Consider the following 22,535-nt stretch of genomic DNA (forward strand, 5'->3'; position numbering starts at 1 on the left):
ATTACAAATTGCAGAAATAAAAAAGTTACAGGTAAAAAACCTTATGTTCTGTATCAGTACCAGTAGTTATTTTGCTCCATATTTTATCTGCAATTAAATTGATCTTTTTGATAATGCAGTTTCAGGTGTATTGGAATAAAAATAAATGTTATGAGCAATTTATATGAACTTCGCGATAACCCCTCGTATGTGCATATCTTACCCCGAGTTCCTCTATCAGTATTCTTATGTGTATATCTGGTTATCTTACCCTGAGTTCCTCTATCAGTATTCTTATGTGTATATCTGGTTATCTTACCCTGAGTTCCTCTATCAGTATTCTTATGTGTATATCTGGTTATCTTACCCTGAGTTCCTCTATCAGTATTCTTATGTGTATATCTGGTTATCTTACCCCGAGTTCCTCTATCAGTATTCTTATGTGTATATCTGGTTATTTTACCCCGAGTTCCTCTATCAGTATTCTTATGTGTATATCTGGTTATCTTACCCCGAGTTCCTCTATCAGTATTCTTATGTGTATATCTGGTTATCTTACCCCGAGTTCCTCTATCAGTATTCTTATGTGTATATCTGGTTATCTTACCCCGAGTTCCTCTATCAGTATTCTTATGTGTATATCTGGTTATCTTACCCTGAGTTCCTCTATCAGTATTCTTACGTGTATATCTGGTTATTTTACCCCGAGTTCCTCTATCAGTATTCTTATGTGTATATCTGGTTATTTTACCCCGAGTTCCTCTATCAGTATTCTTACGTGTATATCTAGTTATCTTACCCCGAGTTCCTCTATCAGTATTCTTATGTGTATATCTGGTTATCTTACCCCGAGTTCCTCTATCAGTATTCTTACGTGTATATCTAGTTATCTTACCCCGAGTTCCTCTATCAGTATTCTTATGTGTATATCTGGTTATCTTACCCCGAGTTCCTCTATCAGTATTCTTACGTGTATCTCTGATGACTTTACCCTGAGGTCTTCTGTCAGTATTCTTATGTGTATCTCTGGTTACTTTACCCTGAGGTCATCTGTCAGTATTCTTCTGCGTATCTCTGGTTACTTTACCCTGAAGTCATCTGTCAGTATTTTTATGTGTATCTCTGGTTACTTTACCCTGAGGTCATCTGTCAGTATTCTTCTGCGTATCTCTGGTTACTTTACCCTGCGGTCATCTGTCAGTATTCTTCTGCGTATCTCTGGTTACTTTACCCTGAGGTCATCTGTCAGTATTCTTCTGCGTATCTCTGGTTACTTTACCCTGAGGTCTTCTGTCAGTATTCTTATGCGTATCTCTGGTTACTTTACCCTGAGGTCATCTGTCAGTATTCTTATGTGTATCATCTCTGGTTACTTTACCCTGAGGTCATCTGTCAGTATTCTTATGTGTATCTCTGGTTACTTTACCCTGAGGTCATCTGTCAGTATTCTTATGTGTATCTCTGATGACTTTACCCTGAGGTCATCTGTCAGTATTCTTACAAATTTCTCTGATGACCCTGAGGTCAAACAAAGTGAACTGGTAACATTTTTGGTATTCTAATGCATATCCAGATATTCTAAATACTTGGTTCATGTATTTCAAGACATCCCTAAGTATTCTTATACCCATAAAATTATTTTAAACATCTCTGAGTAAACTAAGACATCTTGACACTGAGCATTCTAAGAAATCTTTTAGTGTTCTTTCCAAGATATATCTGGATATTTTAAGACATTTATGTATATACTATAACATTTCTGGGTGTTTCTAGACATCTGTGAGTACATCTCTGAGTATCTAAGACATCTCTGTGTATTTGAAGACAACTCTGAGTATTCTTAGACATCTCTAGGTTGACATGAGTATCTAAGATATATCCGAGTATTTGGAGACATATCCAGGTATTCTAAGATGTTATTTGTATTTAAAAAATCTCTGATGCTGCGTTTACATTTAGCCACGATGTCCGTGATTTAAAAAAAGCGCAAAGCTCCAAGATTTATTGCTTGAATTTTGTATTACTATGCTTTCCTATGCTTTCTTGTGCTCTCAGAACGTTTTGTTACCACCTGTAGCGTTTTGTTACGAAACCAACACGATTCTGCCACAATTTTCATTACGTTCTCTCAAGTTCTCTTACGATTACCACGATATGCTATCACGTTTTGTCATGTTCTATTTAGATCCCTCGCATTATCAAGTTTTGTTAAGCTCTCCTACAATTTATGGCCAGCATTTGATCAAGATTGTCACGTTTTGAGCACAATTGGAGTATAAATAGGTAGCATGGGTCACCCTCTCATTCTCTCCAGAGATTCCAAAGAGGAATGAGCTATGCATCCAAGAGATGAAAAAGATCCTGAATTGACAATTTTTATGTATGCCTATATAGTTACTCATCGGCAGCAGCAACATGAGACATAACGGGACAGGATAGAAGAGAGAGGAAGGAGAAAAAGAAATAGAAGGCCTAGGACCTGCTGGGTGAGACCATAGGTAAGTATAAACCGACGGCACCAATTGGGACAATACTCTCAACTTCTCAACAGAGAACTCTGGCGTGAAGATGTTGGCTCCTATGTCAACCATGTAAGGATGCCTCCAGATCTATTTGATGAGATCCTGGAAAGAATACACCAAGTACAGACAGCAAAGTACCAGACGAGAACCCCTATCACCTGGACTGAAGCTGGCCCTCACCCTCAGACATCTGGCCACTGGTGATAAAATAACCCTTCACTATCTTATGCGATGGAGCATCAAGGTCTAATGCGCTATGTTAAGGTCTGTTAAGCTGTACTACGCTCTATTATGATTTCCACGTTCTATCACGCTCTCTCAAGATTTAATGATAAATCGGGATAAACATGGAAAAAATTTTGATTGTCAAAAATTTTGTCACAATCCTTACGATCACCATGATTCCACCAAGTTCCCTCAAGATCACCATGATTCGATCCCATGACCCCCTACACTCACCATGCTTCTCTCAAATCGTGGACATCGTGGCTACGTGTAAATGCAGCATGAGTATTCTGAGACATCTCTGAGTATTCTAAAACCAGTATGTGTATTTTAAACATCTTTGAATATTGTCAGATATCTCTCGGTATCTTGGATACCTCTGGGTATTCCTAGATGTCTCTGGGTATTCTAAGATATTAGGTGTCTTCTTAGATATCTCTGAGTGTTCTAAGGCATCTCTCAGTAATATGGGATACATCTGAGTTTGCTAAGACATCTCTGTGTGTTCTCAGAACCGCCTCAGTATTTTGAAATATCTGCAGGTATTTGAAATATGGTTTGAAGGTACATCTTGTGCTTGAAGTTGAATTATCTTACAATTTGCCAAGGTGTAAGGTTAATACTTCCATTACTATTGTTATGTGTGAGATCAGAAATTACCAGCTAATATCTCAGCAGAGAAAAACATCACACCATAGATACTGGCCTGTACATCATCATATTTTCTTTATGTTGTCATGATATCTTTATTCTTAATGTCCCACTTATCATATTTCTACAAAATTGAATGATCAAGAGAAAAATGAAAGGAAGCAACAACAACCCTCCAGAACATACTGTTATTACTATACAGATAGAGATATATTATTATTATCATAGACAATCCAGAAACTCATCAAAACCAAAATAGTTCTGCAGATGATCATGATATTATGTCAATGTTTTTTGTGCTTTTGGTTATGTGGGCAATATTGTTTAACAAGCCCACCGCCTATGGGTGCCATCGCTCATCTGCAAGTGCTGGACAGATTTTCTAAGTACAAAAAGGGCCATAATTCTGACAAAATGTAGGCTAGAGTTATGGTTCTTGGCCTCCTCTATCTAACTATGATAAACATGTGTGTAAAGTTTCAAAGCTGTAGCTAATATATTTTAACGAAGAAATTCAAAATTTCTAAGTACAAAAAGGGCCATAATTCTTACAAAATGTAAATCGGAGTTATGGTTCTTGGCCTACATAGTCATCTAACTATGATAAACAAGTGTGTAAAGTTTCAAAGCCGTAGCTAATATATTTTAACCAAGAAATTCAAAATAAGGGCCATAATTCTTTCAAAATGTACATCAGAGTTATGTTTCTTGGCCTACATAGTCATCCAATGACGGTAGTGCGAAGTTGCAAAGCTGTAGCTTAACCGGCACCGATGATCAAGTGACGACAATACCTCATATTTTTTAAAAAATCAGATGAGCTAATAATTATTCTTCTGTCTGTACATTATTTTCAATAAATTAACATATGTTTTGGTGCCCTGCGGTTAGTTAGACCATCAGTTTACCGTTTATATTTGTTGTTGTTGCTTTGTTACTGCATGTCGGAGAAAACTAGAATTGTGTCCATAGTACACTGACGCCCCCACATACTGCACCATCCTTTCCTCTAAATAGCAAAGTTTTTCGTTCAGACCATCTTCACATGAAGGACGTTCGACTAAACGTTTGAAGCAAATTGTATTCAAATAAGGTTATGCATTTGAGCAACTTTGTGAAATTAAGAAAGAGCCATAATTCTACAAAAAATAACCACAGAAAAAAGTCCATTATTTATGGTCATCTTCACATGAAGGTCCTTCATCTGTGAAACTTTCAAGCATATCCTTTCAATAGTGTTTGAGGAGTTGACACACAAGATTTTTCTCTATATTCCATATAGCAAAACTATCAAAGGGCCATAACTGCAGTAAAAATAGTCACAGCAAAAGTTCCTTTCCTTATAGTCATCTGCATATCAAGCTTGTTTATCTGTGAAAGTTTGAAGCAAACCAGGCTAATAGTGTGGGATGAACGGACATACAGACAGCAGCAATACTATATGCCCCCCCAACCCCCCTCAATATGGGGGCATAATTATAGTTTATGGGAATTATACTGTTTTTGCTGTTTTGACATTTCAATGTTATTTCTGTTAAGTATTTGGCAGTTGGTCGACCTATCCTGTGAATGTTACCTGACCTATCCTGTGAGTGTTAGTTGACCTATCCTGTGAGTGTTAGCTGTCTATCCTGTGTTAGTTAACCTATCCTGTGAGAGTTGACCTATCCTCTAAGTGTGAGTTGACCTATCCTGTGAGAGTTGGCCTATCCTGTGAGTGTGAGTTGACCTATCCTGTGAGTGTTGGCCTATCCTGTGAGAGTTGGCCTATCCTGTGAGTGAGAGTTGACCTATCCTGTGAGTGAGAGTTGACCTATCCTGTGAGTGTTAGTTGACCTATCCTGTGAGTATTAGTTGACTATCCTGTGTTAGTTAACCTATCATGTGAGAGTTGACCTATCCTCTAAGTGTGAGTTGACCTATCCTGTGAGAGTTGGCCTATCCTGTGAGTGTGAGTTGACCTATCCTGTGAGAGTTGACCTATCCTGTGAGAGTTGGCCTATCCTGTGAGTGAGAGTTGACCTATCCTGTGAGTGTGAGCTGACCTGTCCTTAGAGTGCATTTCTTCTGTAAAAGCCTCAGTCGAGGGGCAGAAAGTGTGTAAATGCTTTTAGTGTATTCTCATTAAAATTATATTGCTGTATTTGACAATTCTACACATAGTTGAGAAATAATTCATTTTTGTTCTATCATGATACAGTTTACTGCACTCAGGATTGCAAAATGAACATCAATACCAAAAACACCTTACTTTAAATTTCTGCTGCACATTCTTCACAACAGTAAATGAATATCAACAACAATTTTTACAAACTTCTGGATGTTGGACTTCACTGAAGTGATTAATATTGTGCCTAGTGCAAGCCAAGTTAACACTATAGCTGGATGAGCTAACCAATAAGTTGATACATAACATGTCCAAACCACTATACTACAGTACATCCATTAGAAGAATGCTTAAGACCAGTAAGAAGTTTAAATTTATGATATTACAAGTGGACTTTTGCAGGAATGGAGATTCTATGAATGCACTTTTCAAGCAGTATAAAACCTGCCTCTATTTACTATTAATCCATTTACTTAATGATGCTATGAAAATTCACCATCAACTGCTACTACAGTACACCCCATCAAATTTCATCTGATATGACAACCAGCTTTAATTTTTGTCCCACTGACCCAAGTTCAAAGTTATCTGTCAGAATTAATTACCTTTTCTATTAAAGGCATACAACAGGTCATTAAGAAATACATTAAGCTGAAAATTGGCTGCACAGTCAAGTTGAGGCATCAAGTGACCACACTCATCATCACTTCAATACATTGTCACCCACTTTCATCTTTTGTCATATTCCAGCCTGTATCAGTTGATCTAGATTTGAAATTCAAATTACCTCTCATCTTAAAACAGATTTGTCAATGATTCTGACATCTAGTATAAAGCAGGTCAACTCATCTTTCTCATGAACAAAAATGCTTTTATACTGGATCAATGACCAGAACTATTCATTGGATTTAATCTTTATTTCTTCAAAAACTACTATTGTGTTACTTGTACTTTCTATTAATATATCATATTTCAAATTAAAAATAGGAGTAATGGCTGCAACAACAAGTGGAATGGAAAATGCAGAAACTGAGAATCAAGGATGTAAATATTTCAATATTAAGGAATATTTCAAATATTCTCATGTATTTATTTAATTGATGTATGTAAAGTCAACATACCTAAATTTTGGACCTTGTATCCTTGACCTTTCATCTAACAAAGGGATATTGTATTGGTTCTTTGTTAATGTGTAAAGCTTGAAGGTCATATCTATTATTCCACTTGATTTAGAAGCCAGAAACAAAGATGGAGACAGATGGACAACGCCACAATGTATTATGTCCCTTTTATTTAAACAAGCAAATAATATCATAACACAGTAAAGTGAAGTGAAATGAAGACTGTCCAGCAATATATAATGCATTGATATAATAATCAAGCTGTAGCCATCCCAACATGACTGAATCAAAGTAACACAAAACCTTACAGGGTAACCAAATACCTCAACAGGTTTCAGAAGCATAGTCAATTAATTCAACATCTTCATTTAGAATGTCCACTGCCAACTTGATGATCAGTATCTGTGTTATGTTAACCTTGATGGCAGTAACTGATAAAACAGCAAATGACTCTGGTGTCCAGTTACAGGTCAGTCTCTCTACTGGATCAATCATTATCTACTTACTGTAACATCATCCACACTGGGATAATTGGTCACTTATTGTCAACAATCAAAGTGACCGCTTATAACGTGAAATAACTCTGTCCTGTTGTGACTCCTGTTTTACACTAACTTTTTCATTTAACAAGGTGATACAATATACTTGTGCTATATTTGAAAATACACCCTCATTGATATTAAGGAAACAATTTTATTGATATAATGTCAAAGTACTTAATACAATTCTGATAGGTTTGTCCCCATAGAACAGAAAACATTTATGTGCGAATAATTTAATTTTCACAAAATTTATGTCCTTCTTATACCATGTTCAGACTACCTTTTTAATCCTATATTAACTTGGGTTTATTTTTTAAACTTGTTTACATCCACACTATATGTGGTGTAAAACATGAATTATGTAAAGGTCAAGTGAGTTCTGTAATACAGCATTAAAACTACCTTGGGAGGTTTATAATTTTATAAACAAGAGGGCCATGATGGCCCTATATCGCTCACCAGAGTTTATCTGGCCTACTGACCTAGTTATTGACCCCAAATGACCCAGTTTCAAATTTAAGCTAAAGATCATCAAGACAAACATTCTGACCAAGTTTCAAAAAGATTGAGTCACAACTGTTGCCTTTAGAGTGTTCACAAACATTTACTTTGATCTGACCCTGCGACCTAGTTTTTGACCCAATATGACCCAGATTAAAATTGGATTTAGAGATCTTCAAGACAAACATTCTGACCAAGTATCATAAAGATTGAGTCACAACTGTGGCCTCTAGAATGTTTACAAGCTTTTCCTTTGATCTGGCCTACTGACCTAGTTTTTGACCCCACATGATCTAGTTTTGAATTTGACCTAGAAATCATCAAGACAAACATTCTGACAAAGTTTCATAAATATTGGGTCACACCTGTAGCCTCTAGAGTGTTCACAAGCTTTTCCTTTGATCTGGCCTACTGACCTACTTTTTGACCCCACATGACCTAGATTCGAACTTGTCCTAGAGATCATTAAAGGGTAAGGAAAGCCTGAAAACAAGTTAATTTGATATGAAAGCCATCACCAAGCCTTTCATAACGCTGAAAGAATTTTTAAAATCTGGCAACTATTGAAAAAGATATGGCAGTTTGAAATTGAAGAAAATGGCTGATAATGGAGGAAGCCTTTTAGTGTGTTTATGATGTCATTTACACACTACTGAATACTTTATTTAGCAAATAACCTTTTAAAAGACTAATTTTCATATGTTTATTGAGTGTGAGGTGTAAAACATGACAATTTCTTTCATTATAGGTGGAAAAGCTAGAGAAATTATTTTACAGTAATAGTTAAATGCAGTTAAAATGTGTATCTAAAAATTTAATAAATCTGCAATTTTGTTTTTTGTTACCATGGAAACAAAATGGCCACCACTTTGACCAAATATTTAAATGCACATAACATTCTCATTTTTACTCCGATTCTGAAAATTATTTCACTTCTTTTTAATTATTTAAGAAATCCCAACTGACAAAATTAACAATAGAACAACGTTGCCTTTCCCTTTAAGAAAAACATTCTGACAAAATTTCATAAAGACTGAGTCACAACTGTGGCCTATAGAGTGTTCACAAGCTTTTCCTTTGATCTGGCCTATGACCTAGTTTTTGACCCCATATAACCCAGATTCAAACTTGACCAAGAGATCATCAGGACAAACATTCTAACCAAATTTCAAAAAGATTGAGTCACAACTGTGGCCTCTTGAGTGTTCACAAGCTTTTCCTTTGATCTGGCCTACTGACCTAGTTTTTGACCCCATATGACCTAGTTTCAAATCTGACCTAGAAATCATCAAAATAAATATTCTGGCCAAGTTTCATAAAGACTGGGTTACAACTCTGGCCTCTAGAGTGTTCACAAGCTTTTCTTTTGATTTGACTGGGTGACCTAGTTTTTGACCCCAAATGACCTAGATTCAACCATGACCTATAGATTACCAAGACAAACATTCTGATTAATTCTCATGAGTTTCAAACTTAAATTGTGGTCTCTAGAGCGTTGACAAGATTTTCCTTTGATCTGGCATGGTGAACTAGTTTTTGACCCCACATGACCCAGTTTCAAACTTGACCTAGAAATCATGAAGACAACCATTCTGACAAAGTTTCAAAAAGATTGAGTCAAAATTGTGGCCTCTAAAGTGCTCACAAGCTTTTCTTTTGATTTGGCCTACTGACCTAGTTTCTGGCCCCAAATAATCCAGTTTCGAACTTTAACTAGAATTCATCAAGACAAACATTCTGACTAAGTTTCATCAAGATTGACTCAAAATTGTGGCCTCTCAAATGTTCACAAGCTTTTCCTTTGATCTGGCCTACTGACCTAGTTTTTGACCCCACATGACACAGTTTCGAACTTGACCTAGAGATCATCAAGACTAATATTCTGACCAAGTTTCATAAAGATTGGGTCACAAATGTGGCCTCTAGAGTGTTCACAAGGCAAATGTTGACGGATGACGGACGACTGACGCCGTACGCTTGACAATCACCAGTCACAATAGCTCACCTTGAGCACTTTGTGCTCTGGTGAGCTAAAAAGTATATGGAACCAATTACTAACAAAATGCCTGAACCTCTCACATTTATTGAAATCTGGACTAGACTAAAAGGTTTATTATTGCTAATGCCAAGGCAGTGTAAATATATTGTAAAAAGTGTTTATAACTCAGAACTTGGCAATTTAGGAAATGTGACTGTCACCACAACTGGAAAGTTTGAAAATACTGTGGCATTGCAGACTCATCACAAAGCAAAATGAGTAGGAGCTCTTTAATTTGGAAGGCAGGAAAGTAAAGTACTCATCCTATCCCAGACTGAAAGCAATAAAGTATATAACTACTATTACTAATAGTTTTCCTGTCATGAATCCATTTCTTATTTTTCTTATTTCCCCTTTGAATCATGTCATTCTGAATTATTACAGAGAATTTTCTCATAAATCATACTATAAAGACAACACTTAAGATCAGTCTATTATTATATTTATAAAACAGAATCCAGGAAATGATAAAACTGTTCCTTTTTCATTTTCTTCTGTAACGATCTTACATCAGGCACATTAAAATGTCTAGGTATTTGAATATATGGGCACCAAATGTCTGCACAATTTGAAATGGGAATGGTTCAGTCTTCATAACAATGAATGTATGTTTAGAACTTCAAACATTTGATGAAATAAACACAATTGAGATAATCAACAAGATAAATTAATACAGGAGTATTCTTGCTATTTCCTACAATTCAGTGCATTCAGTAATGTAGAATGCTACTTAGGCCATGTTTTCAACAACAACAAATCAAGTGAAATACGTTAAGCACACTCCTTATCTCACATCACAGCAAGGTGAGGTAAATACAGGAATTTTTGACAGAGAAAACGTCTTTCTTTTAACTATAGTACTAACTAAAGAACATCTGCATTGCATTATTTTCTGTTACTGCCAGTTCCACAAGGTAAATGTAATTCTGAATGCGCCCCAGCGATATGCAAATTAAGTACATTTATAAACATAAGGTGCATGCCATAAAATAGGAATAGCTTCTTTTGGCACAACTTTTTTGTTTTGAACCATCTGATAGATTATAAATATTTTGGTCAGATTTTCATTTTGCATTTAAATGTAAAGTGATTCAGTGTCATAAAATTCATATAGTCTGTAAAGTATTTTTTGTTACGATCATATTTTCTTTCCTCCTATCATTACCTAACTGTAAATTTTCAGTAATAAATCTCATTTCTTCCTTTGAAAATGAATCTGTTTGAAAATTCTAGATGATGTTTAGCTTCTCATAACCCATAGATCTTCAAGTCAGTAGACATTATGTTCTTGGAAACACATCTAAATACATTGTATGTGCAAACATTTTCTAGATATTAACTTAATGTCCTAATACAGTTATTTTTCGCTAGCTTCAGGTTTAAATTTAATACTGTAAAATCATTTAATTTCATGGGCATGAATTTTAGTGGTTTTGGTCAAAACAGCAATTTCGTGGGGATTTGAATTCGTGGGTTTCAACTCTTGAACATAAAATGAATGGGAATTTTACTTGTTCGTTGGGATTAGATTTCGTGGATTAACTCAAACAAGAAAATTAGTCCCCCACGAATATTAATGATTTCACAGTATTGGCTTTCAACATGAAAAATAAAGTATGAAAGCTAAATCATCAGTTGTACACTGGAAAAGGACTGAAGTACATATAGATTGTTGGTAAAGATGTTGTTCATTTATCAAATATTTCTATGTTTTGATGATATACCTCAACCTTAAATAACAAATATTGATAAGAAACAACATCATTGAATATTCTTTATAAGTTCAAGGTTTGTTTCACTAAACCTTCTCTTCCTGCCCTTGATATATCTATTTTCATCATTAATTCATTCAACACCAAACATCAAACCTTGTGTAAGAGGTCATCTATCATTGGACTTACAATGGCTATAATGGACTTCACACCTGAGACAAAAGGGTGAAAGAGCACTGTTTGTAAATGATAATGTTGCTGGCCACCAACAGTTATTGACCATCAAGTCAACTACAATAACAATTTGTTCAAGCCTTGAGACAAACAGCTGCCTGTCAGATCTCACACATAGAAAGTCTCCTGTCCAGTTCATCATCTACATCAAGGCCAGCACAGAGATTTCCAGACAGAGACGTAAAGTTCAATTCTTGATGTACATCAACACTTCAGCACAGATTCTTAACATACATCAAGACTTTCAGGACAGAACCTTTGCACTGCATGTCATATCATGACAGTGAACAAGTGTGTGAAGTTTCAATCCTTTCCCATTAGTGGATACTGAGATACCAGCTTACATACAACAAGAGGACTATGATGGTCCTGAATCGATCACCTCTTCCCACATTATCCAGTTTTGAGTATGACGTCGTTTTTTTTATTATTTGACATAGTGACCTAGTTTTTGAGCTCATGTGACCCAGTTTTGAACTTGACCTAGATATTATCAAGATAAAAATTCTGACCAATTTTCATGAAGATCCATTGAAAAATATGGTCTCTAGAGAGGTCACAAGGTTTTTCTATTATTTGACCTATTGACCTAGTTTTTTAAGGCACGTGACCCAGTTTCAAACTTGACCTAGATATAATCAAGGTGAACATTCTGACCAATTTTCATGAAGATCCATTCAAGGGTATGGCCTCTAGAGAGGTCACAAGGTTTTCTATTTCAAGACCTACTGACCTAGTTTTTGATCGTAGTTGACCCAGTTTCAAACTTGATCTAGATATCATCAAGATAAACATTCAGACCAACTTTCATACAGATCCCATGAAAAATATGGCCTCTAGAGAGGTCAAAACGTTTTTTCATTATTTGACCTACTGACCTACTTTTTGACGGCACGTGACCCACTTTCGAACTTGATCTAGATATCATCAAGATGAACATTCTGACCAATTTTTATGGAGATCCATTCAAAAGTATGGCCTCTAGAGAGGTCACAAGGTTTTTCTATTTTTAGACTACTGACCTAGTTTTTGACCACACATGACCCTGTTTCGAACTTGACCTAGATATCATCAAGATGAACATTCAGACCAACTTCAATGAAGATCCATTGAAAAATATAGCCTTTAGCGAGGTCACAAGATTTTTCTATTATTTGATCTACGAACCTAGTTTTTGAGGGCACGTGACCCACTTTCGAACTTGACCTAGATATCATCAAGGTGAACATTCAGACCAACTTTCATACAGATCCCATGGAAAATATGGCCTCTAGAGAGGTCACAAGGTTTTTCTATTATTTGACCTACTGACCTAGTTTTTCATGGCATGTGACCCACTTTCGAACTTGATTTAGATATCATCAAGGTGAACATTCTGACCAATTTTCATGAAGATTTCATGAAATATATGGCCTCTAGAGAGGTCACAAGGTTTTTCTATTTTTAGACCTACTGACCTAGTTTTTGATCGCACGTGACCCAGTTTCGAACTTGACCTAGATATCATCAAGATGAACATTCAGACCAACTTTCATACAGATCCCATGAAAAATATGGCCTTTAGAGAGGTCACAAGGTTTTTCTATTATTTGACCTACTGACCTAGTTTTTGATGGCACGTGACCCAGTTTCGAACCAGACCTAGATATCATCAAGGTGAACGTTCTGACCAATTTTCATGAAGATCTTGTGAAATATATGGCCTCTAGAAAGCTCACTAGGTTTTTCTATTTTTAGACCTACTGACCTAGTTTTTGACCGCACGTGACCCAGTTTCGAACTTGACCTAGATATCATCAAGGTGAACATTCTGACCAATTTTCATGAAGATCTTGTGAAATATATGGCCTCTAGAGAGGTCACAAGGTTTTTCTATTTTTAGACCTCCTGTCCTAGTTTTTGAAGGCACACGACCCAGTTTCGAACTTGACCTAGATATCATCAAGGTGAACATTCTGACCAATTTTCATGAAGAGTTTTTGAAATATATGGCCTCTAGAGAGGTCACAAGGTTTTGTCGATTTTTAGACCTACTGACCTAGTTTTTGACCGCACGTGACCCAGTTTCGAACTTAATCTAGATATCATCAAGGTGAACATTCTGACCAATTTTCATGAAGATCCATTGGAAATTATGGCCTCTAGAGAGGTTACAAGGTTTTTTATTTTTAGACCTACTGACCTAGTTTTTGACGGCACGTGTCCCAGTTTCAAATTTGACCTAGAATTTACCAAGACGAACATTCTGACCCATTTTCATAAAGATCCCATGAAAAATGTGACCTCTAGAGATGTCACAAGGAAAAGTTTACGCACGGACGGATGCACGGACGCACGCACGACGGACACCGCACGATCACAAAAGCTCACCTTGTCACTTTGTGACAGGTGAGCTAAAACCTTAACCAAAAACTGCTAAGTCGAAAAAGGGGAATAATTTTGAAAAAATGCTAAGTAGAGTTATGGGACCTGCATAGTGCATGACAGATCATGACAGTGAACAAGTGTGTGAAGTTTCAATCCATTCCAATAAGTGGATACTGAGATACCAGCTTAAATACAAAAACTAAACCAACAACTGCTAAGTCGAAAAAGGGGCATAATTTTGCAAAAATGCAAAGTAGAGTTATGGGACCTGCACAGTGCATGTCAGATCATGACAGTGAACAAGTGTGTGAAGTTTCAATCCATTCCCATTGGTGGGTACTGAGATACCAGCTTACATACAAAAACTTAACCAAATCGGGACGCCGGCGCAGACGCAAACGCCAACGCACGGGTGAGTCCAATAGCTCTACTATTCTTTGAACAGTCGAGCTAAAAAGGAAACTTAACATACCCACATTAGACAAAAAATCTGCCTAAAGCAGGTAAATGCACCCGAGTACCATATTCTAAAGTTTTACTGTTTCAAACTTTGAACAAATTTGACAAACTAATGAAAAACTTACCATTGAATATCAACTAACATGAACCTGAAATTAAACAAGAGCTGTCAGTGGACAGCGCGCTCGACTACTCTCAGTGCTTGATAGTATAATATAAGCAATGAGTAAAACTTTAACATTACAATAAGCATATTCTAAGTCGAAAAGGGGCCATAATTCAGTCAAAATGCTTGATAGAGTTGCCTCCTCCTTTTAACAGACTGGGGTCATGATGGTAAACAAGTATGCAAAATATGAAAGCAATTTCTCAATGGACTTTGCAAATATTTGAGATGGTACGCAAACTTTAACATTTATTCTAAGCCGAAAAGGGGCCATAATCCAGTCAAAATGCGTGATAGAGTTGCCTCCTCCTTTTTACAGACTGGGGTCATAATGGTAAACAAGTAAGCAAAATATGAAAGCCATATCTCAATGGACTTTGAAAATATTTGGGGTGGTACGCAAACTTTAACATTTATTCTAAGTTGAAAAGGGGCCATAATTCAGTCAAAATGCTTGATAGAGTTGCCTCCTCCTTTTTACAGACTGGGGTCATGATGATAAACAAGTATGCAAAATATGAAAGCAATATCTCAATGGACTTTGAAAATGTTTGGGGTGGTACGCAAACTTTAACATTTATTCTAAGTCGAAAAGGGGCCATAATTCAGTCAAAATGCTTGATAGAGTTGCCTCCTACTTTTTACAGACTGGGGTCATGATGATAAACAAGTATGCAAAATATGAAAGCAATATCTCAATGGACTTTGAAAATATTTGGGGTGGTACGCAAACTTTAACATTTGTTTGACGCCCACGCTAATGCTAATGCCGACGCCGGGGTGAGTAGGATAGCTCCCCTATTCTTCGAATAGTCGAGCTAAAAATAAATCAGCATTTCATTAATTGATGTAATTTTATTTCATTGATGATAATTCGCTGGTTCCACAAAAATACAATTGTCATTTTTGTTGAACTTCTTTCAACTTCTCATTTCCTCTTAAAAGATTTACATTCACCTTTCTAACCAATCTGGAATGCATACATTATATTAGTATTACAAATTGTAAACCATGTTAATATTCATTTCAAACTGAAAAATTCACAAGACTAGAAATCTTAATATATTTAAATCTGACTAAAACTAGGATTAGCGCATATTGTGTCTTAAATTTCAATATGATAAAAGTGCATAACCACCTACCAGTAATAATCTTTCTAAATGTATTCAAGTTGTCCTTGTTGTACCACAAGTCATATATCTACCTCAGCTACCTTTTCATGTTCTCAGCAGGAATATTTCCATCACTGTAAACATGAAAATATGAGACCCAAAATTTCTTCATTAATCAAAATGACACAAGACACGCTGACAATTACATCCATTTTGAGACATACTATCATTTGTATTTTTTTAAACAGTTCCACAACACCAGATCTCGACATTTTGGTAAATTTTTTTTGCTGCAACATTACACTGATATCTTCTAGCTATCAGCAAAAAGTTCTTTTCATAATTATTTGATACACAAATAACTTAAAAGTTAAAGTTACAAATCTCAATTAAAATTTGCAAAATAGTAGAGAGTTCTAGAGGTGTGTCATACTAAGAATTACCAAAAACTCCTTAAATGGTACACATAGTTTTCTTTTTTACTACAGAAATATTTAAGGCACTTGAAAAACCACTTCTTACAACTGGTAGGAGCCTGACAACAGACACAGACAGAACGAGAAATTTTGTGTTGCTATGACAACAGTTACAGTGCGACAATGTCATTTCTCAAACCAATTACAGGCGCCGTCAATTCTAACTACTTCTCAGCCTTCCTGAAGCTAGAAAATTACACTTCCATGTTTTCTTCCTTGTTAGAGTTTTCCTTGTTAAAAAGGACAAATCTGGTGAAGAGAATAATGGTGTTTCTATATCAATATTATTACAAAACAAAAGCCGTCCGTAAGACAGCACGCTCCATTTTCTCAGTGCTTAAATCTATCAAAATTCAAATCAGAGCTATGGGCTCTGTTTCACCTGGTGTAGACTTTGATAGTAAATAACTATTTTAAGTTTCAAGTCAAAAGCTTTGATAGTAACAGATATTTGACTTTATCAAAAATTTTAACCAAAAAATTCTAAGTTAAAAAGGGACATAAATCTGTCAAAATTCAAATCAGAGTTAAGGGGATTGTTTCTCCTGGTGTAGACCGTGACAGTAAATAACTATTTTAAGTTTCAAGTCAATAGCTCTGATAGTAACAGAGATATTTGACTTATCAAAAACTTCAACCAACGGACGAAGCAGACGCCAACGCTGGGGCAAGTGCAATAGCTCTACATTTTCTTCGAAACGTCAAGCTAATTATAAAGATACATCTCAGTTATAGATGTTGGTGTCCACAACAGTCATTTCAAACAGGTTCAGTAAAACTATATATATTGTCATAAAACATACGAGCCAACCAACATAGTGGTTTTGCGACCAGCATGGATCCAGACCAGCCTGCACATCCGCGCAGTCTGGTCCAGATCCATGCTGTTCGCTTTCAAAGCCTATTGCAATTAGAGAAACACATCAGCAACAGCATGGATTCTGACCAAACTGCGTGGATGCGCAGGCTGGTCTGGATCCATGCTGGTTGCAAATGCACTATGTTGGTTTTCTCATGGTGCGGCTCAATTATTTATAATATCAGGACAGAACTGATTAGCACATAATTATAGTGCTGTTCTAATAAGCACAGTATTAATTCATAACAATGCAATTCTATGTATATAACATTTAGTACAAAATTGTGTTTACATTGATTCATCGCTAGTGAGTACAAGGTTACACGTAGGGGTCAAAGGTCATTGCTCTATAACTCTTGAACCCCTTGAAGGATTTTGAAGAAACTTGACACAAATGTTAACCATATCGGGGATGGTGTGCAGAGCCCCTTCTTAAGATAAAACTTTTGTGAAAGCTTTGTATGTAAGCTGGTTTCTCGGGAACTATTTGACCAAATGTTTTCAGATTCTGCACACATCTTTGGCATTATAAGTTGACTCTTTGGCAAAATATCAGTTTACCGCAGAAGCTTTTATATGTAAGCTAGTCACAGTTCTTTCTCAACATGTTTTATTTCAAATAAATGCACTGATCTTTCTCACTTGATGGTTGTTTATCAAATGAATCCACTGTTCTTTCTCCCTATAAGGTTGTTTTTCATATGAATTCACTGTTCTTTCTCCCTGTAAGGTTGTATTTCATATGAATTCACTGTTCTTTCTCACTTTAATGTTGTATTTCATATGAATTCACTGTTCTTTCTCACTTTAAGGTTGTATTTTGTATGAATTCTCTGTTGTTGTTTTTTCTAACTTTAAGATTGTAATTTGAATGAATTTTACTATAATGTTGAATTCAAACAAAATTAATGGTTATCTCAATTTTGTATTTTGGTTGTATTTTGTGCTACATGTAGACTAGACAGCCAAAGTGACCTTAATAGAATATCCAAACTATCACAATTTTCACATATTATATAGACTGCCTGAATGTAAGTAATAATGTTGACCAGCAAAGAGGGTTTTTGGTATGTATGTTTAAAAAAGCATGAATAATTCAATAGTTTTATCTTTGTCATAATGATGTAAATAGGTATGTCCAGGTCTTCCATTCATTTGTTTATGTTCATTGAGGTGACAGCATTATCTACATACATTCAGATGGAAGTCCGCTTCCAGTCTAGAAAACACAAGTACAGCAGAGTGTATGCACAAGAATGATATAATTTTACACAGATTATAAGTAGATGATACCCTGCTACAAAAAGCAAGTCATTTGTTGATCTTGCTTAAACATGATATCATAGTATGCCCACTATATTAAGATACATGTGTTAGGTAGTTGAGATGATCAAAGGTACTTACTCTATATTATTGTGACACAAATGTCACATTTTATATCTGATTGAAAACAGAGGAGTGACTGCTTTCTATCCATAGATCTAGCCCAACTGGTACTTCCACTATGAAAATGTATCTGTGAATATTGGCCTTTAATTGGTATCGGTGAATGTTGGCCTTTAATTGGTATCTGTGAATGTTGGCCTTTAATTGGTATACAGTTAAACTTCATTCGCTCAAACTCTTCAGGACTGTCAAAATTTGAGTTATCAGCAGTTTGAGACATCAAGGAATTTACATTATACAGGGATTTTACTGGGACATGACGACGAGTTTGAGCAAAGGGTAGTGTCCAAATTATCCGACATCAAGTGAACAAACTGTTGGCCTTCGAGTAATATCTGTTGGTCTTTGAGTGGTATCTGAGAATACTGGCTATTGAAATGTATCTCTTTATAGATTTATTGTGAATATTGTGCTAGAGGATATTCTATCTGTAGGGGTATCCTGTGCTGGTCCTTTATTTCTTATCTCCATGAATGACATGAGTCCAAGTGTTGCATTCTAAAGTAAAGAGATGAAGAAATTTAGGAAAGTATTAAGATCAGATTAGTATTCTGCTGAGTTTTATATTGTATTTCTATACAATTGGCATATTAAATTTCAATATATTCACCTAAATAATAAACACATTTTGCTGTAACATTGTTAACATCAGGGATTATGTTTTAAAATTAATAAGCAAAACTGAATTTCCTCTAATTAGCAGGTAATTCTAATCAACAAAAATCTTCCCTTTTCGAAAAAGTGGCATAAATTTTCAAAAGCAGATTCAGTTTTCATTTTCACAGTATCTCGGAATTTCAGCTGTAGATTTGGTTAGTTATTTTAAACAAATGAAATTACCGAGATGCTATAAATATACCATTGATATGTGTTATTGTCTTGCTAAATATAGCATTTTATGTACGCTAGGAACTTTCTTAGGCCATTTGTAGTCCATTACCATGATGGTGTTAGTTGTAGGAGATAAAATTTGGGGGACAGACAGGATCCTACTACAACAAATGCCAAAAGCTATATATGACTTCCAGTATAGAGGTCTACATATCTCATTCAAAAGGTTGTGACTTTGTATATAGACTTTTTCACCTTTCAATATGTGTTTTGTCTTAAAATGTGCTGTAATTTTATGTCTTCTTACTTTTTGTACATTTTGATATTTGAAAAGTTTTATGTTTTCAGTCATATACCGGTACTGAATTTTTGAATTATAATATTATATAGTATCACCTCAGCACAGAAAAGTGTTAAGTGCTTCCATTATGCTTTTTTGGTGCTGGAGTGACTAATGATGGGGTGGGGTGGGTTGCCTTTAAAAATCCAAACCAAAATACCACTCAGCAACAGATGCATATATACCAAATAGTAAGAAGTTATTGCAGAATCTATACATGTTTCTATCCACTCTGGATTCTTTCAAACAAGAGGACCAAGATGGCCCTCGGTCACTCAACTGAGTAACACACCATAACAGTGTAAACATGTTTTACCTAGTGATTTCATGGAGACAAATATTCTGACCAATTTTCATTAAGATTGGACCGAAAAACATGGTAACTCGAGTGTAAACAAGCATTTTCTTTGACTTGACCTAGTGACCTAGTTTTTTTACCCCATATGACCAAGATTCAAACCTGTCCAAAATTTCATGAAAATAAACATTCTGACAAAGTTATGGGAAGATTGGAGCAAAAAAGTGGCCTCTAGAGTCTTTACAAGCTTATCCTTTAATTTGACCTAGTGACCTAGTTTTTGATCCCACATGACCCAGATTTGAAATCATCAAAGACTTCATGATAACAAACATTCTGACCAAGTTTTATGAAGACAGAATAAAAAATGTGACCTCTAGGGTGTAAACTAGCTTATTCTTTGATTTGACCTGGTGACCTAGTTTTTTACCCCACATGACCAAGATAAAAATTCATGTGATATTTCATGCAGAAAAACATTCTGACCAAGTTTCATGCACATCAAATGAACAAGAATGTTAACAAGCTTTTCCTTTGATTTGACCGGGTGACCTAGTTTTTGACCCTATATGTTCCAGTTTCAAACTTGGCCTAGGAATCATCAAGATAAACATTCTGACCATGTTCATGAAGATAGTGTCATAAATGTGGCCTCAAGTGTTAAAAAGCTTTTCCTTTGATTTGGCCGGGTGACCTAGTTTTTGACCCAACATGACCCAGTTTCGATCCAGGCCTAGAGATCATCAAGATAATCATTCTGTGCAAGTTTGTTTCAAATCAAAGCATAAATGAAACCTCTATATGGCTGAAATAGAAAATTTTGTCCCTTACAGGGATAGTAACTCTAGAACCCATGAAGGAATCTAGCCGGTTTTCGAAAGGAGCCGAGATCTTATTGTGACTTAAGTTGTGTGTAAGTGTGGTTAAAATCAAATATAAAATGTCACTTCTATTGTGTTCACAAGGTAAAAATTAACAAATTTTGGCTCTTTCAGGGGTCAATCTGGGGCCGTAACTCCAAGAGCTATGATTGGATCTGATAGATTCATCATGGATTCCAAGATTTATTGTTGTTGAAGGTATTTTGCAAGTTTGTATCAAATCAAACCATAAATGAAGTCTCTATATGACTGCAAAAACCAAAATAGCAAATTTTGGCCCTTTAAGGGGCCATAACTCTGGAACCCATAATGGGATCTGGCCAGTTTTTGAAAGGAATCGAGATATTATGCCAATACAAGTTGTGTGCAAGTTTGATTAAAGTTGATTGCAAAATGTGGTCTCTATCGTGTTCACAAGCCAAGAATAGCAAATTTTGGTCCTTTAAGGGGCCTTAACTCTTGAACCCATAATGGGATCTGGTCAGTTTTTGAAAGAAACCGAGATATTATGCCAATACAAGTTGACTGCAAGTTTGATTAAAGTTGATTATAAAATGTGGTCTCTATCGCGTTAACAAGCCAAAAATAGTAAATTTTGGCCCTTTAAGGGGCCATAACTCTGGAACCTATGATGGGATTTGGCCAGTTTTCAAAAGGAACCGAGACATTATGCCAATACAAGTTGTGTGTAAGTTTGAATAAAGTTGATTGCAAGATGTGGTCTCTATCGTGTTCACAAACCAAAAACTGCACATTTTGGCCCTTGAAGGGACCATAACTCTGGAACCAATGAAGGAATCTGGCCAGTTTTCGAAAGGAACCGAGATATTATACCAGTACAAGTTGTGTGCAAATTTGATTTAAATTGTTTGCAAAATGTGGTCTCTAATGTGTTCATAAGAAATTTTGGACGGACAACAGACGGATGGACAACGGGCGATCACAAAAGCTCACTCTGTCACTAGGTGACAGGTGAGCTTAAAATAGCAGAAAATAAAGCTCACTGAATATCATTCATTCTACTGGAAGCAAAGTTCTATTATTAAATAATAAAATTCTGCCTTGTGTAAACATAAGCTTATTGCATTATTTTCTGTCAACAAGACAGACTCCAACCAGCTGTCAAACTGTCAACAATACACTTATCGCCTGGAAACTATATTTGATCAGCTGAAAATGCCAGTAGAAAATGTGATGAATTGTATCTTGATATCTGACCACAATACACCATGGTTCTTTTCTCAAGAAAATGTCAAATATTTCATTTTCTGAGGATATTGGATATAAATAATCTCTGTGTAACATATGGAGACAAGTCCAAATTGATTTTTATTAGCCCGTTTTCAGGTTTCCTGGGGAACTATTTTGCAATTTGATTGAAAAATTATGTCACAAAATGAAATAAAATGACTGATATAAGAAATAAATATCATTTTCTACTGAAGTAAATGATAACTAAGACACATCTTGAAGACCAAACATTGATATATTTTTGTATTTACACGTTACATATGATATTATATGATATAATGCTGAGCAGAACTCGTGGAAATACAGTCTGTTCAAAATACGTGCAAACTACTAAACTAGATGCATGTCCATAGGACACAGGTGTCCTCACTTCTTGTCACTGTACATGGTTTCATAATTCAAGGTGAAATATTTTTG

General features: G+C 35.6%; 1 protein-coding gene across 5 annotated transcripts in view; it reads right to left on the reverse strand.

Moving 5' to 3' along the window:
• LOC123524481 (adhesion G protein-coupled receptor L1-like) overlaps positions 1-22,535 on the reverse strand; it is a 95,963-nt gene that overhangs the window by 67,424 nt on the left and 6,004 nt on the right. For 2 of the 5 annotated variants that reach the window (XM_045302700.2, XM_053538836.1), the window contains exons 2-3: positions 15,767-15,870; positions 14,584-14,607 (exon numbers count right to left, since the gene is read on the reverse strand). The exons of 1 other annotated variant lie outside the window; for it this stretch is intronic. The gene's annotated coding sequence lies outside the window, so the exon portion shown is untranslated. The remainder of the gene's footprint in view (positions 1-14,583; positions 14,608-15,766; positions 15,871-22,535) is intronic. 2 more of the 5 variants (XM_045302702.2, XM_045302699.2) reach the window with 1 other exon arrangement.

The sequence above is a fragment of the Mercenaria mercenaria genome, chromosome 3 (genome assembly GCF_021730395.1).
Source record: "Mercenaria mercenaria strain notata chromosome 3, MADL_Memer_1, whole genome shotgun sequence".
Lineage (NCBI taxonomy): Eukaryota > Metazoa > Mollusca > Bivalvia > Venerida > Veneridae > Mercenaria > Mercenaria mercenaria.